We start from the raw sequence: 6,096 nt of genomic DNA, 5'->3' as shown, positions 1-6,096 counted from the left end.
GGGGGGGGGCGCCCAACTTCGCCCCCACCCCCCACCCCATTTTAATAGACGTTATTCCTCAATAAACCTGTTTTGCTCTCATTTCCATCCTGGCACCTGCTTCCTGGAGAATCCAATTTGCAACCCCTGTCAAGTAACAGTAAATTAGGAATAGCTCAGAGGATGTTTATTTTATTGGATCCAAGGTTTTGCTTCAAAAACCGTTTTCAAGGAAGTATATTTTTCTGTGAGATTATATAAGAATTGCTTCTTCTCTATTTCTTTTTTTAATTTCTTTTTTCTCCCCACCAGTATCAAGGGATAAGGTATGCAAAATGATTTAGAGCAAAAGAATGTACTTTGTAAGTTTAGCACTTCAATTTCAGGAGATTTTTATTTTACTAAAGTAATAACTATTATAAACAATTACTAGTAAATAGGATTATGAACAATTTTACTTACAGGGACTAAGTCTTCCAAATATTTGTAAGTGAAATAGAAGTTAGCTCTTAACAAGTGCTACATATTGGAGAGACTTTTTACCTTGGTGTTACTATATCATGAAAGCAACATAGCTTTCGTCTTATTAACTTGATTCATCTTGAATTCAACTTCTTTGGGATGATTTTTCTTTTCTTTTTTTTTTTTTTTTAAATGTTTATTTATTTTTGAGGGAGAGAGAGACAGAGAGTGAGCAGGGGAGGGGCAGAGAGAGACACAGAATCCGAAGCAGGCTCCAGGCTGCTGAGCTGTCAGCACAGAACCTGATGTGGGGCTTGAACTCAAGAACCATGAGATCATGACCTGAGCCGAAGTCAGACCCTCAAATGACTGAGCCACCCAGGAGCCCCTTAAATTTTTTTTTTTAGTGGGATGCTTTTTCATATTAACTTTTATTACAATGGTAGATAGTATTATTTGGCAAAAATTCTTCTTTCTGCCTGCCAAAATCTGCATTGCAAATTGTGCACCCTTTCTTTCTTAACCATTGGGCTTAGTGTTTCCAAATCCCCCAAATATTAGTATTTCGGATCTGAGAATGAGAACTTGGAATTCTTGGGAATACCAGGGAATCCCTGAAATCACAAGCTGGTCTGTATTTTTCATAATATTTTATATATGCGTTTTAAGTAATAATGAGTGACCATAATAATAGTGACTTACTTTTTATTGTAATAGAATTATACTAAAAACTTCAGAAAATTTCTGTAAACAAAAGATATTGTAATAAGTGTATGATTTGTTATTGATACATACACTGTAGTAAAAAGATCACATCTTGTGATAACATATAAAAATGATCTCTTCCTGATAGTAATATTTGATAATATTAAGAGAACTTTAATACAAAATATATACCAGATAAAAATTGTTTCATAATGGAAAGATGTGATCCTAAATGTTCAATATGTAAAAAGTGACATGCTTAAAAGTCACATTTTAAAACACATAAAGCATCAAGTCACCCTCTGTGACAATCTTGATCTTTGTTTTGCCACAAATATTCCAGACACAGACAGATTTTTTTTTTTCCATTTTGTTTTGAGTCAGTTTAATTATTCTATGTCCAAAAGCATGCACAATCTGGGATTTAGGACGTATGTCACTCGTGTTCTTTGTTAATAGTGAAAATGTTTTGTCTACTTGCCCTGATTTTGCTGATGAAATCAATATTACTTGTGCTAATCAGTTTCTGATTTCATGTAATCTCCCACAGTATTGGCAGTTTCTCCTTGTGTTTTTTTTTTTTTTTTTTCTGTTGGAGTATTTACAAAGGACTGTAGCTTATAACAAATACTCAAACACTAGAAAACACTAGTGAATGTTATTGGGTGTTATATGAATCATGTAGCACTTAGATCTCCTAGCACGGGTACAGCACCTCCCAGAGTGACATGTCAATGTTGCCAATTTAAGTATGTATTTTGCTTCCCAATTCTGCTGTTTCTTAGAACTCTACTCATAGGATTTGTGTGTCAATATATTAATATTTATTCTATTTGCAATAATAGCACACCATTAGCAGCAGAAGGGCCAGGATGCACTCTTCTCTCATGGCAACAGCTATCACCAGTATCACCTGATGAGATGATGATACTTCTCTGCTCCTTGCTCTTGTTTGTCCCAGTTTCCAGAAACTTTGATCTTAACGTGGACTCCATATATGGCATTTCTTTCTCTCACTTTTGACTTGAATCAGTGGCTTCCATTGAACCAATAAGGTCTTCCCTGCTTGCTTTATTTGTTGCAGGGAAATGGTAATAATTATTCCTGTTCTTCTGTTTTCACAGGTGACTTTTCTTAGTATGTGAGATTCAAAAAAAACAAAAAACAAAAAACAAAAAAACAAAAAAAACACCAAATTTCCTGAGAAAGCAGAGAAGGAGCTCCCGCACAAAAACACTAATGTTGTCTGTAGTTGAGCAGTGGAATATTTTGGGAATATTCCACTAGAAGAAGACTGAGTTTTGTGACTTGCAGTCATGGGAGGGCGTCGCTGTGGGCCGGGGACACTGGAGGTGTTTATGGACAAGCGAAACAGTGTCTCCACGTTTCTCTGTGCCCCAGTGGCAGCTGTCATTAACGCTACGTTATAGATGCCAGAGCAGCTAAGTGCGAAGGTCCTGTTTGTCGTGCTCAACCCGACCGATTAAAAAGCAATCCACGGGGTTGGTCTGGGAAGGGACAGAGGTCTAGCAAACTAGACTGTGCCACTAGAGAATTGGTTTGACAAGAGGAAGCCTCCAGCAGAAATTCTTGTCGACGCTCTAGTTAGAGGACGGTTTGCCACTTGGGCGAGGAGGCCAGGACTGAGGGAGGGGAGGCCCGGTCCCCAGGTGTCATCCCTCCACGGTCCGAGCTGTGCCCAAACCCCTATAAGAGGCAGCAGGGAGAAAGTGTGTGCAAGTCCACAGCAGCCGGGTCGAAGCCCTCCGACTCTGTCTCATTCCACACAAACCAGAGTCTGCTGCGTGAGGTCTTTGCAAAGCGTTGACGAAATATTACCCGTTGACATAATATACATGTGTTAATAAGAGAAAAGTGAACTGTTTGTTCCCACGGGACTTCCCTTAATATAGTCCAGGCGTGGACGTCACAGTGGAATGTTGACCGAGAGGTGTTCTCATTGCCAGCGTGCGTATGCATGATTTTTTTTGCTTTTTAGGAAACTGAGGCTATGAAACTGAGGATCGTTTAACTGAGGAAAATTTTGTCTCAGTGAGTTGGAGGAACAGAGCTCTGACACGGATGTTTTTTGTGTACTTTGGGTCCCGTTGTTTTTTATTGTCATTCTGCAGCTGATTGTTAATGGAAAGTTTGTAATAGAGAAATGTAATTTTACCCATTTAGACAGCATGTGACTCTTCGTCAGCTTATAAAATAAACTTACATGGAGAAGAGATGAGGCAAATGTTCATTTTAAAGTGTCTTGTTGGCCCATGTGTATGAAGTTATTTGAGTCAATACATTGTAATTAGGAATCACATACATGGGTTGGTAGAATATATGTATTAGACAGTTGATTAAATTACCCCAAATATAATAAGCTGATTTGCCCTATATTTTATTATAGTGATGTAGTATTGGAGGTGATGATATGTTTGTGAACATGTACAAAGGACATTTTTTGCCTGAAGCTGGTAATTTACTGCTCACTCAAATGCCATAAATACTGGTTTGGGCCAAGGGGAAATCATGGAATTTATCTCTGATCTAAACTGTGAGTTGAATTTCAGACCAGAAAGCGTGTTTAGAGTTTCTTTCTGAATTCAGGCCAACTTGAATCAGTCTGCCGTGCCTCTCCCCTCCATCAGTGGTGGCAAACCTGGGTGCCGTGGCCAGTCTCTGGGCCGAGGCTGGAGACGCCCGCCCCGGTCCCGGCTCCAGAACGGCGTGGCTCCCGGAGCATACTGCCTTGTCTCCGTGGTCCTGCTTGTGGTGTTTGCCTGTGTCAGGGTTCGTTCTGGTTCAGAAGTCGTGTCACCCTGTGATCTGGGCAAACCCACAATTCCCTGGAAAACCAGTTTCAGGGATCCCAAAAGCGTATCCCGTGTGATGCTTAAGATGTCACAAGAGGAACAAAGAGACGGAATCAGCTAGTGCTGTGCCAGGCTGACTCGGGGTCCCTTCGCATTTGAGGCGTGTCTGTGTAGATTATCGATCGGACATTTACAAGTATGTTTCGTAAATGACTTGTAAACGCTGAGTAGCCCTTTGGTTTGCACCGTGTTTTTCCTGGTTCGGGGGATCCTCGTAAACACAGAGGCCCCTGGAAAGGACACCTGCAGTGGCTTCCTCTCGGCCTTGGCTGTTTCCTGAGGCCGAAGAGCAGTGTCTGCTTTTTTGGCAGGAGTCAATGCCTCCCTCCCTTTCCTATTCTACCCTCCAGACAGTGGTGTTCTTTGTAATGGGGTGTGAGCCAGGGCAGGGAGGGGCGGTCGGCTGGACTGTGGATGCCGTCAGCCTCTGGGGTCCACAGGAGAAGACTCAAAATAGAACAGCAAATGTTTTTTTGTTTTTTTTTTTCCTCCTCCAAAAGCCCATTCGTTTCATGCCAAAAAACAGACGTGGATTTTGAAAGAGATTATCTCTGCAATACAGAAGTTTCTAAGTTATTACAGAGAACCACTAATTCATCTGTCCGTTCATTCACTTGATGAGTATTTGCTGATCATCTGCTACGTGCCAGGCCCTCTGCGCAGTGACGACTGAGGTTCACAAGAGAGGCCCCGCCCTGCGGTGCTGGGGGATTTCTTTTTTTTTTTTTAAATTTTTTTTCAACGTTTTTTATTTATTTTTGGGACAGAGAGAGACAGAGCATGAACGGGGGAGGGGCAGAGAGAGAGGGAGACACAGAATCGGAAACAGGCTCCAGGCTCTGAGCCATCAGCCCGGAGCCCGACGCGGGGCTTGAACTCCGGGACCGCGAGATCGTGACCTGGCTGAAGTCGGACGCTCAACCGACTGCGCCACCCAGGCGCCCCCGGGGGATTTCATGGTGAGTGTGGCTGGGCCATCTTACCGGATGTTGGGTAATCGCCAGTCTAGATGTTGCCGAGAAGGTTTTTTTCTGAATGAGGTCATTCAGGTCTGGACTTTGAGTAATGTGGATTACCCTCCGTAATGTGGGTGGGCCTCATCCAATCGGTCGGAGCCCTTAAGATAAAAAGATTGATCTCTGCTGAAGAAGAGGGAATTCTGCCTCCAGATGCAACATCATCCTCAGACTGTGATGTCACCTCTTCCTGGAGTCTGCAGCCAGGATATGTCTGTCCACCTGGACCTCTGAGTCCTCAGTAATTATAACCACAGCGGTGGTAATAACAATAACCAATGCTAACCGAACACTTATTCTCTGCCTCACAGGCTCTAAGAGATGTACACGTACTCATTTAACCTTATAAGGTGTAAAGGTTGTTATCACCCCTTTTAATGGGTAAGGAAACTGAGGTACGGAGAGGGAAGGTGGCCTCTCCCAACTCGTAAGTGGCTGAGTCGGGATTAAAGTGCCGGCGGCCGAGCAGGTGCCTCTCAGAGTGACGCCGCTGCCGCCGTCACCCCTGCTCTTGCAGCCGGGAGGCACCTCGGGCCTGTTGCTCTGCGGACTCCCATCCTCACTGGATTCCTGCCAGGATCCATGAAGCAGGAAGGGCCGCCGCTGTACCCATCTCACAGGTGAAGAAACGGAGGCTCGGAGGGTTTGTGCGGCCACTGCCGGGCCCTGGGGCTGCTGTCACTGTAGTGGCTTTGCTTCCTGGCCCCAGGCTGTAGTTTTCACCCCCCCCCCCCCCCCTTCCATCCAAGGCTGTCTTACTTGCTGAGGTTGGAAACTGGGTGGTTTTCTCAGCTCCTCTGACTCCCGGGCCCTAGCTCCATGGGTGGGAGGTAAAAGTGTAGCCAGGGGGCGTGGACATACTTCCTGGGGTCCTCTTGTCTCCCCGGTGTCTGCTGTGGCTGTACCTGCCAGGTCTCCTTTCTGGACAATCTCATTTTCTTCTCTCCCTCTGCAGTTTCCCTTGGTTGGTGCGTTCAGCTTCAATTCATTGCTCTAGAACCTTCCCTGCTGGCCCCTCCCTCTGGCCTTTCCTTCCACACTTTTCTTAGCGGTATGCGCTG

This window comes from Herpailurus yagouaroundi, unplaced genomic scaffold, assembly GCF_014898765.1.
Source record: "Herpailurus yagouaroundi ecotype Mexico unplaced genomic scaffold, PumYag 188, whole genome shotgun sequence".
Classification (NCBI taxonomy): Eukaryota; Metazoa; Chordata; class Mammalia; order Carnivora; family Felidae; genus Herpailurus; species Herpailurus yagouaroundi.
This window is presented reverse-complemented; position numbering follows the sequence as displayed.